Source organism: Adiantum capillus-veneris, chromosome 26 (assembly GCF_014529385.1).
Source record: "Adiantum capillus-veneris isolate H3 chromosome 26, ASM1452938v2, whole genome shotgun sequence".
Taxonomy (NCBI): domain Eukaryota; kingdom Viridiplantae; phylum Streptophyta; class Polypodiopsida; order Polypodiales; family Pteridaceae; genus Adiantum; species Adiantum capillus-veneris.
In genome coordinates, this window is record NC_140956.1 from 9,456,062 (window position 1) to 9,467,200 (window position 11,139).

Below are 11,139 nucleotides of genomic sequence, written 5' to 3' on the forward strand. Positions count from 1 at the left end.
ATGACCGGTAAGAAAGATACTTTGGGAGCTAGGGTTGACCTTAGAAATGTGGATCGTATGGAGCAATATTGACCGCAGACAGCATCCGATGGATCGATAAAACTCCCTAAAGCACTATGGATTTTCACAGGAGCCCAAGAACGCAAAGTAAAAGAGACCATTTGATCTGTGCGGATCCCCACAGGCGTAATGCACTCGCTCCGAACGTGTTTTACTAAAGAAGGAAAGCTTACCAGTTTGAAGTCACACGACTAACATAAAATGTGTCAGCTATGTTTGAAGTGGAATATATCATAGTGGGAATTGTGTAGCAATTTTGTGTGTGGACTTTAACATCATTGCTAGACGTGTTTTGCAGTTTATTTTACCGGTGGCCATTGAGGGATGTTTGTCTCTTGACGTCCGTAACACAATCTACAAACTTGCGAAGTTGGTGCAATGGATCTCACAAAAGGAGATCAATATAGACTCCATACCATTCGCCAAACTAAACGCTACGAAGGTTGTGTACACGTTTGAGAAACACTTTCCTACTACCATGCTAACCATTCAGATGCATCTTCTTGTTCACATAGTTGATGAGCTGGAAATAGCTGGCACAGTACATTCCAGATGGATGTTCTTTTTAGAACATTTCATGAAAACACTTAAGGGATATGTGCGTCAGATGGTACGTCCGGAGGGTAGCATGGCAAAGGTTGGCTGGTATCAGAGTCCCTAATTTACATTGGAAAGTGGCTAAACAGATTTGATAAAGCCCGCGACGCGCTATGGTGAACCATAAATGAAGAGCGCATATCTGGGATTGTCATGCGCAATCTCGGTTTAAGATGAAGATGACGGAAGATCTAGAGGCTAAAATCAATCAATTTTTCATGCTTCACAATCCAGTGATGCAAAAGTGGATTTCACAATACAAGGATGCAAAGCAAGAGCGAAAAGGGCACGGATCGAGTGGAGACGGGGAAGATGACCACCGATGCATTATCTGGCGGGTCTAGAGAGCATACCAACATTCATGAGCTTAAGATGGTTGCACAACCAATTGAAAAGCGCACAACAGTGCAGTGAAGAAGTGACTGAGGAGGAGTGGGAGTACTCTCGGGGTTGCGCGACCAAGGTAAGTTTGCAATGTACGACTAGTGACTTTCTAGATGTTTGAACGGCCACTCATAATCTTTGTTAGTTGTAGTATAACTCATACACAACAGCATGGTGTAAAGGTCAACATTTTAGGATGGAACAGTGGTCGATGGTAGGATGTGACCCCACACCGTACGAGCATGAGTACACAGGCAGAAGGGCTTAAACCCCTTGATAGACATTCTGAGTTCTTACGGCAGCATTGTTAGTATTAGGGTTTACTCTTTTCTATTTGTTGTATTGTTTTGTAAATTATATGTTTATACTTACAGAAAGCTGTCTTATTGTTTTTTTTTTTTTGCAAATTCGATAGATACGCCGCTTGGGGGACGCGATGGGACGTCTGATTAGACGACGTCAGTCTAGCCATAGCTAGATAGCATTAGTTTCCTTTTGTCATAGCATATGTATCATGAGATGACGTGTATACATCTTTTTGTAACTATTGGAAAACCATGTATATTTTCTCAATAATGACATTGGTGTTGTAACTATTACATTTGCAAAGCTTAACAATCAAGTGATTTTGCCTATGATGTGTACAATTGCTTCCAATGTTAAATTCCCTGAAAGGCAAATCTACTTTAGGTTCAGGGAAAAGATATGTACATAGATGCTAAGGAGTTGGGTAGTACCATACCTCTTGTACATAAGCAAGCTTTCAATAAGTCAATAAAGAGCTCTATTTCCGTGTACATGATTTTTGTTAAAGATTTTCAAAATGAACCTAATGCTTTAGCAAAAGAAAATATAAACAATCAAAGGGAATTAGAGTTATCCAATTTCCTCAAGGGGTTCCAAGATGTTTTTATTGACGACATCCCTTGTGAACTACCTCCCAAACGAGGCAATGATGACCATGTAGTTGAACTTCTTCCAGGAAGTTCACCCCTTAATAAATCTCCTTATACAGTTTCCCAAGCTTGACAAGAGGAGATTATGCGGCAAGTGCATGAGCTAGTTGAGAAAGGCATGATTAGGCCTATCTCATCTGCATTTTGTTCACCAGAGTTATAAGTGCAAAATAAAGAAGACACATATCGTATGTGTGTCAATTATAGAGCACTAAATAGGATCACTATCAAGAATAGGTTTCCTGTTCCACGGGTAGAAGACCTATTTGATAAGCTACAAGGGTCGACCTACTTTAGTAGGATTGACCTAAAAGGGTGGATACCATCAAATAAGGATAGTGGACCAAGAAATTGTAAAGACCGCATTTTGCACTACGTTTGGTCTTTACCAGTACACTGTTATATCTTTTGGCTTGACCAATGCACCGGCCACATTTAACCGCTTGATGAAGAAGCTATTCAAGCCTCACCGAACCTTTACTGGAGTGTTCTTTGATGAAATAATCATCTACTCTAACTCATTAGACAAACACAAGCAACACCTCTAGGTTATATTTCAAGTTTTACGAGAGAATAAACTTTATATTAATCAAAAGAAAAGTGAAATTTTCGTACAAGAGATTCAGTATTTATGTCACATTTTCTCTCAAGATGGCATCCAAATGGATCCATCAAAGCTACAGGTACTAAAAGGATGGCCTAAAATTCCAAGGAATCTGCATGAACTAAGAAGCTTTATAGGTATGTGTGCATACTATAGACGCTTCATAGAAAATTTCTCACAAATCGCGGGACCATCATATGACCTAACAAAGAAAAATGTTAGGTATATATGGTCCACCAAAGAGAACAATGCTTTTGAAAATCGTAAAGAGAAGCTTATCTCTCAACCTGTGCTTACACTACCAAATATCTCAAATCCATTTGAGTCCAATGCGACGCTTGTGGTGATTGCCTTGGAGCTGTTTTGCTCCAAAAAGGGCATGCCATGGCCTATGAAAGTCGAAGGCTTGACCCTGTTGAGAAAGCTCTAGGCATATATGAGAAGGAACTCTTAGCAGTTCTACATGCTCTAGATTCGTGGAAGCACTATTTACTGGGGACTCCTTTCATTCTGCGAACGGATCACCAAAGCCTTAAGTACTTCATGACGCAGACCAAGCTCTTCGACAAACAAATGAGGTGGGCAAATTTACTTTCACAATTTCATTTTCATATTGCTCACATTACTGGCAAGCATAATCAAGTAGCCGATGCACTCTCAAGACAATCGAGAGTGAATATAGTATCCATAGAAACTCACAATGATCTATCTTCTATGATAGATGAGTATGCTACCGATCTTGATTTTAGAGATATGATTTCAGCCCTTAAACTAGGGAAGAAGGAAGAACCATTTATCCTATAAGATGGTTATCTTCTTGATGGCAATAGACTATGCGTTACTAACCCACTACGTGAGAAAGTAAGGTATGAATCTCTTGCTCCTCCTTATGCGGGGCATAGAGGGATTCGGTCTACCCTAAAAGGGATAGAAACATATTCTATTGGAGTGCCATGAAAGCAAACATACAAGAGTATGTTTCAAAATGTGTGGTATGCCAAAAGATGAAGTTTGATACAGGAATATGGACGATAGTAGATAGGTTTAGCAACAAACAATCACATTCCATACCTGTAAAAAAGACTATTAAAGCCCATCAAATGGAAACCCTCTTTATATCACAAATCTTCAAATACCATGGTTTGCCAATGCCTATAGTGTTCGGATAGAATGACCAGTAACTTCTGGAAGGTCTCTTTGAGAATTTAGGTACAAGGCTAAACTTATCTTTGGCCTATCATCCCCAAACGGATGGCCAAAGTAAAATAGCTAACCTAACAATTTTTGATGTACTAAAAGCTTATGCCACAGAAGTAGATCAAAAGTCCCAATGGGAGAAGTACTTACCCTTAGTAGAGCAAGCTTACAATAACATTGTACATACTTCCACGGGAAAAGCACCTTTTGAGGTGATAGAGGGGAAGATAAAAAAGTCCCCTGCTACTCAAGGTACATGGGAAGATCTTCGCTGCGGATGAATATAGCCGAGACCTGCAAGAATCTTTCCAAAAGATTAAGGATGCTATATCCATCTCTCAGCAAAGGCCAAAGGCTGCTGCTGATAAGCACAGAAGAGCCCTAGCCTTTAAACAAAATGATTGGGTCTTGCTCAAGTTTCCCAAGGCTCGATTAAGGCACACAATGGGCAAGAATCCTCCAGGACACCAAAAGTACTATACTAAGCTAGCAAAAAGGTATTATGGTTCCTTTCAGATTCTTAGGCCAATCAATGAGATGACCTATTAACTCAAATTGCCCAACCATTGGCTCATGCACAATGATTTCCATGTGAGCCTATTAAAGCCTTACAAAGGAGAGCCACCTCAAGAAGACCCACTGGAGATCGAGGACCAAGAAGAGGTGTTGCAGCCCGAGTCCATTCTCCGACATGAAGACAAGGTATTACGAAGCGGTAAGACTATCCGACAATATCTTATCAAGTTTAAAAATTATCCTTTTGAAGATGCTAGATGGATGCAAGGCATACAATTAAAGGATAACCTAAACCTTGTCAATGCTTACAATGATTCCTTAGAGTAAGCAAATGTAAATATGTATAAATGAACAAAGTTTTTGTCTTATAAGACTCTCTTTTTCTTTATTCTGCACACATATTAATGAGTATGCATGCTTAGGATCATGCTTGTGGAGACGACGTCTCCCGAACACCAAGTAGAGCTTGTCACTCTACTATGGAAGATTGAAGACTTGCTAAGGCTCTCAAGCACCAAATGGACTAGTCATCCATTCTAGAATGGGGATCCTCTACCCGCTAGCAAATGGACTAATCACTAGACTTTATCTTCTCTACCTCATAGTCGAGGACAACTATGATTTAAAGAGAGAGGTAAAGTCATGAAAACTAATATCTAATTCTCCCAAATGATTTTCTCATGTTAAACTAATCATTTAAATATGGAGAAGTATCAGGGGAGTAAAAGCTAGAACATTGGTAAGGCTGCCAAACCGGTCTCTGCAGGGACTCAAAGGAGGGAAAATAGGGATCCAAAGGGGGACAGTCTGCAAAAGAGTAATGTGCTTCAATGGGGCTTAAAAGACCTAAGGTTCAAATTCATTAATACTTCCATAGGCTAAGGTTCCTAATTTTTTATTCAATTGTCCAAAGGTCGTAGGGGAAAATTGGATGATCATGGGAAGACTAAAAAGTCTTCCCACATCCCTATCAAGGAGGGGGCGAGCCATGAGAGTAGGGGATGAGAGAGAAACACACACACACACACACACACTCCAAAGCTCCCCCTTTACGTAAAGGGAATATTGGACACATGTCAAGCTCCTAGGCCAGTTGCCCCAAGCTTCCCTCAAATCCTATTGGATGGCCATAGAGGTGGAACAATGAGAATTAGGCTAGAGTAAATTTAGTCTAATCAATTTAAAAATGCTTGATTAAAGAACCAATAGAAATTAAGCTCCCTAGAAGACTATTGGACAGTCTACCAAGGGGTCCAATGAGCATTCAGCAACCCAATGGCTTGCCTGATTCCTATTGGCCAGAAGAGTAAGAGGTCCAATGAGAGTTTAATTGAATTATTTAATTACCTAAAGCTCTCACAAAAGGGGAAAGGGGGACACATGTCAGAAGGCTAGCAATTATGCTTCTAATTTGTGATTGGATAAGCTTTACAGGGGCCAATGGGATGCCAACGTGAGCTAAAAGCAAGAGGGGTCGACCAAGATGAGATAGAATGCTGTAGTTTACTCTAACTCATTGCCACACACACACACACAACTCATGTGTGCAAGAAGACCTCCATCTCCTTGTCCAAGCATTGAGAAGTGGAGGCCAACACCAACAACTCTTGGCTATGGAATGCAAATCCAACCAAGAGCCAAGCTTCAATGGCATGCTCATCTCCTCTACCATGCTAATTACTAAGATAATCTATGCTATTAGAGTGACTATGTGAGGAGAATACTTTTTTCTCGTAAGATAACTCTTCTTCCTCTCAATCTATCCTCATTCCCTGCTAGCTCTCACCATTTTTGAAGGTGTGTGAGGTCTTGGGACTGAGGCTAGGGACACTAGGTGTTGTGTTTTTCAAGCATAAGTTGGTGTATGAAGCTTTCATCTTCATTACACCAACTAGTTTTATCAAGGAACACAAAGATTCTATTGTACAAAAGTCTCCTTTGATGGGAGAAGCTATAATACAAGGCCTTTATGGAGGGGGGACCGGCTCCATGTAAATCCAGTATTCAACTGTTGTCAATTGTTCTATTTCTCTCTCTTGTTAAGTATTGTCAATGCCAAATTCGCTAGGTGTAAATTGCTATGTTGCTTTCTCAATTAAGTGCTCTCTCTATGCTTAATGAAATGCTCACTATGTTATCAATTTCCACTACACACAAGTTACTAGTGCATTAAATGTTACAATGACACTTCCCCTTGTAAGCTTCTCATTTTTGCATCTTGATCAAAGTTAATTTGAATAAATTTTGACTCTATTGTTTTTTGTTTTGTAAGAGTACTCTAGGTTTACCATATTTTGAGATTCTTGGTAGATTTTTAATTTTAAATGTAAATTTACTTTTGGTTTGGAAATATTGCATATAAGGAATAAACCTTGGTGAAGCTCCCACCATGCAATTGTGGGATCAAAATTAAACGTCATCATATTTTTGAAATAAAGTTATTGCATAACCACAAATCAAGGTCCATTTTTATCATCTCTCCTTGAGCCCTTTGATTTCTATAGTGTGGGAGTCCAAGGGGGAAAGGGGGATGACCATATGTTATGGACCCCCCCTCCCCCCTCGGTAGGGGTGCCCCCGAAGCCAAGTATTTGAAATTTTTTTGCATGTAATTTTTACGTAGAAAATATGCCAAAAAATCAGTGTGAAACTGTCAATTCTACTTTTCAAGAAGTTGAGATGGATGTATTCTTTGATGTGGACCTTGTCATTGAAAGCCAAGGTGGAGAAAGTGCCAACAGTCAAGGTACTACTACTTATAAATCTCAATCATCCCATCCACAATGACGGCATGCGAATGTTGAAGAGAAGGAGAGATGATGAAAAGTCTTGCCTTCATGCTACTTTACAATGGTGCCAAAACTTTTGTTCTTTGTATAGCTTTCACAAAATTGCTTAACCTATAATCTATATATGGATGGTTTGACACGAGTGTTACAGAGCTTTTTATGTAAATAAATAAATAAATAAATATATATATTTTATACAAATTTGCCTGAAAAGCCAAAGTTCTTTATTAAATTGTTTAAATAGTTTTGACAGACTGCTCAATGAGCAAATTTTGTTTGAAGAAATCACATGCCCCCTACCCGACCTGCCCACCGAACAACTACTTACAAACTTGGGGATGGATTATGATAAAATACATGTATGTCCTAATTATTTGTGGATCAAATAGGTATAGAGAGAACACACAAAGGAAATTTGTCCCTCCAAAGAGTCTACGACACTTTTCAATCATTCCAAGGATAAAGAGTATATTCAAGTGCATGTCTATAGCACCTTTGATGACATGGCATTTAAACACTAGATCTACATATGATGTGATGCGGGTACCTGCTGATTTTGTTGCGTGGAAGCACATAGAGGAACGATGGTCTGCATTTAGAGAAGACCCTCTTTCTGTCCGTCTTAGTTTGGCAATGGACAGAGTAAACCCATTTGGAATTTGGAGTTCCTCATAGAACACATGGCTTATTTGCTTGGTGAACTATAATCTTTCACCATGGTTGGCTATCAAGAAGGGCTATTTACTATTTTCACTAATTGTTCATGGGAAGTACAAGGTAAAAGACATGGATGTTTATCTGGAACCACTTATACAGGAGCTTCAAATCTTGTGGACAGGGATTGATATGGTTGACATGTCCCAACCAGTTGGTCGACAACATGCCCATGTGCAAGGCATTCTCATATGGACCATGCATGATTGGTTAGGCTTTGGTGAGTGTTCATGCAAGTACTTTGAAACCCATATCTATCTGCATTCTATACTTAACCCCAATGGAAATAATACTATACCAAAAGCTCCATGGATTTTGAGAAAGACAGAAAAGCAACAAGTAAAGAAAGTCATATCTACATTCAAAACTCCAACTGGGAGCATGCGATGCTTGAAAACAACATTTACTAAAGATGAAAAACTAAGTGGTCTTAAGTCTCATGATTGTCACAAATTTTCACAGTTGTTTATCTTAACAATTGCCATCAGACATTGCTTGACAGATGACATAAGAAACACAATTTACAAAATTAGTGAGTTAGTGCGTTGGATCTCATCAAAAGAGATCAGGGAAGACAACATAGATGCAACTTGCTTAAATGCTATAGAGGCAGTGTGTATGGTGAAGAAGTATTTTTCAACAAACATTCTTACTATCCAAATGCATTTACATTGTCGATCTAAAGCACAAGACATATACAAAAATAATGAGACACAACCGACATGGTTGGACACAGAGGAGTGGAAGGGATTGCACGAGATACAAGAGCATCCAGACAGGTTTTAGCAGTAGTGAGATGTAACAAGAGCACACATGGAGTTTGTAGGATCTTCTCATCTTGGGAGTGAGGGCTATGAGACTCTTTGACATGAGTTTGTAAATGTTATACACTATGTAAATAGAATATACAAATATGGTTTTCTAATATTTATCATATGGTTAAGTTTTTATCTTATAAGGGCTTGCTGCCAAGAAGCATCCTTCGATGAGTAGAGAGGAGAAATATGGATTCAAGCATGGACTATCAGTTCTTCTTCTGCAGCTTCACGATGAGGAAGAGGCCATCAACTGGGAGGCCGTACCTTGATCAATATGGTCGATGTATATATTTTTATTTGTACATGTTGATGTATAACTAGTTATGTTTTGGTGCTTTTAGACGGTAACCATGATTATAGATATATTCATGTATGTTCAATTTTGGCTATGGTTTGAGAATTTGGTTATAGTTAAGATTTGGTAATCTGCTCAAGGTTATGATTATGGTTATGGCTAGAGAATTTGGTTATGGTTATGGTTTTGTAAATTGTGTAAGGTTATGGTAATGGTTTTGTAATCTACTTAAGGTTATGGTTATGGTTTTGAAAATTTGGTTAAGGTTATGGTTTCGAAAACTGCTTATAGTTATGGTTATGGTTATGGTTTGAGAATGTGGTTATGCTTATGGTTTTGTAATCCGCTTAAGGTTATGGTTATGGTTTGAGAATTTGGTCATGGTTACGTGTTGGTGGCAATCGTATAAGTACCATCTAATCAACCCAAGACCAACAAAATTATCAATCCTAGGATCTGCAACCCGACTAGGACATAGAAGCATGAGGATCATTGGATGTAGTGAATGAGAAGATTGAGAATGCTCTTCCAATGCAATAGAGGTTAGCCATGAACCACTAACTCTAATCGCACCATAATCGTCAATCAAGCATCACCTACACACATTAAGCCCACCAAAGTCCGACTTGCCATAGACTAGAATCTCAAAACACACTCTTGACAAGCATACACTAACTGCATTGGAGTTGGCCTCTCCAATCACCACATGCCAATAAAGGTACTTAATCAAAAGCTACACACACAAGGTGAATGTGCTTGAGTTTCATTAAACCCATCCACACACAAGCAACAATAGGGCACATACACTTAATCACAAGAATTAAGAACAATTTACTCAACTTGAATTAGAGATGTTAAATATCACAAATCGAGTGCTCATAGAAGGATACGAGTGGTCAATAAGCAAGAAGTCATCACACACACTCAAATCTAGAATAATGAGAATGTGAAACTACTTCATGACATAATGGAATATAGAAGAATTAAAACTAATGAAGAAAGTAGAGATTAGTTTAATCAATAGTTGCTTTTCTAATTACAAAGGACTAGCACTAGCCTTCTAAGCATGGGCATTAAGCTCAAAGCTAGGCCATCCATGAAGTGAACACTCAAGAGAGAGCTCTCAAGAATGGATACTCAAGAATGAAGCTTCTTTGCATAAAAGTATCACTAATGATATTACTATAGCCTCTCCACTCAAGCTATATAAACTCCCTTGTATAATCCATTTCCATGAGTCGAGTCATGTATTACTGTTATTCTCAAGTGTATTAGTGTTATTGATCATGATTGCATCTAGCCCTAATCCATCCTAGCCTAACCCTAACAGATGGGCACTTGCAAGTGCAAGATGTTTCTACTCATTTCTGTATAGAAACAAAACCTGTACTAAAGCCTTGACATGGATTGTGGTAATTGCATCATGGCAATGCGATGTATGCGCATGAAGACTTGATAATGGATGAGAAATCCTCCAGGTTGGCATGCTTAGAGAGAGATCATGCACATGAAGACATGATAATGGATGAAAAATCCTTCGAGGTAGCAAGGTGTGTGTGTGTGTGTGTGTGTGAGAGAGAGAGAGAGAGAGAGAGAGAGAGAGAGCAAATCGAGGCAAGGTTCCACAAATCTTTCTTGGTACGAGGCTCCAACACATCCACAAAATCTAGCGACAATTACATATGTTGGCAATCCTTAAACCTCAACTCCACCTCCTCCCTAAGGCACTATCACCTAATAGTCATACTATGCTACCACTATGTCACAAGGGAGGAGGCTATTGCCATCTTTAATGCTCTGGTGAACACTTCCTCTCAACACAAGAATTGACTTTGTATATAGCGCCTCTCACATTGGACTTTGTACATGCAGTGGTTGATTTAGTAGATTTGTGTGCTGCAAAGTCAAGGCAGCCATCATGCTCATGGAAAAGTTGGGATAAAAGGGTGGTGTAGGAACCATTAGGTTGAAGGGTGCCTATCATGTAAATAGAAAAGGGTGAATGGTCAATTAAATTACTTCATCTGTTTTCGCAACTATGATTGCACTGGCAAAGAAAAAAGATAGAATTGCCAAAATATGACCTTAAAGCCACATCTTAACCTTGGTGATGATTTGGACTACTAAAATGCCATGCCTTTTAATAGCTTACATGTACTCCTAAGGTTGAAGGCTGCACCTTTTACATGTACTCTTGAGGTTGAAGTTT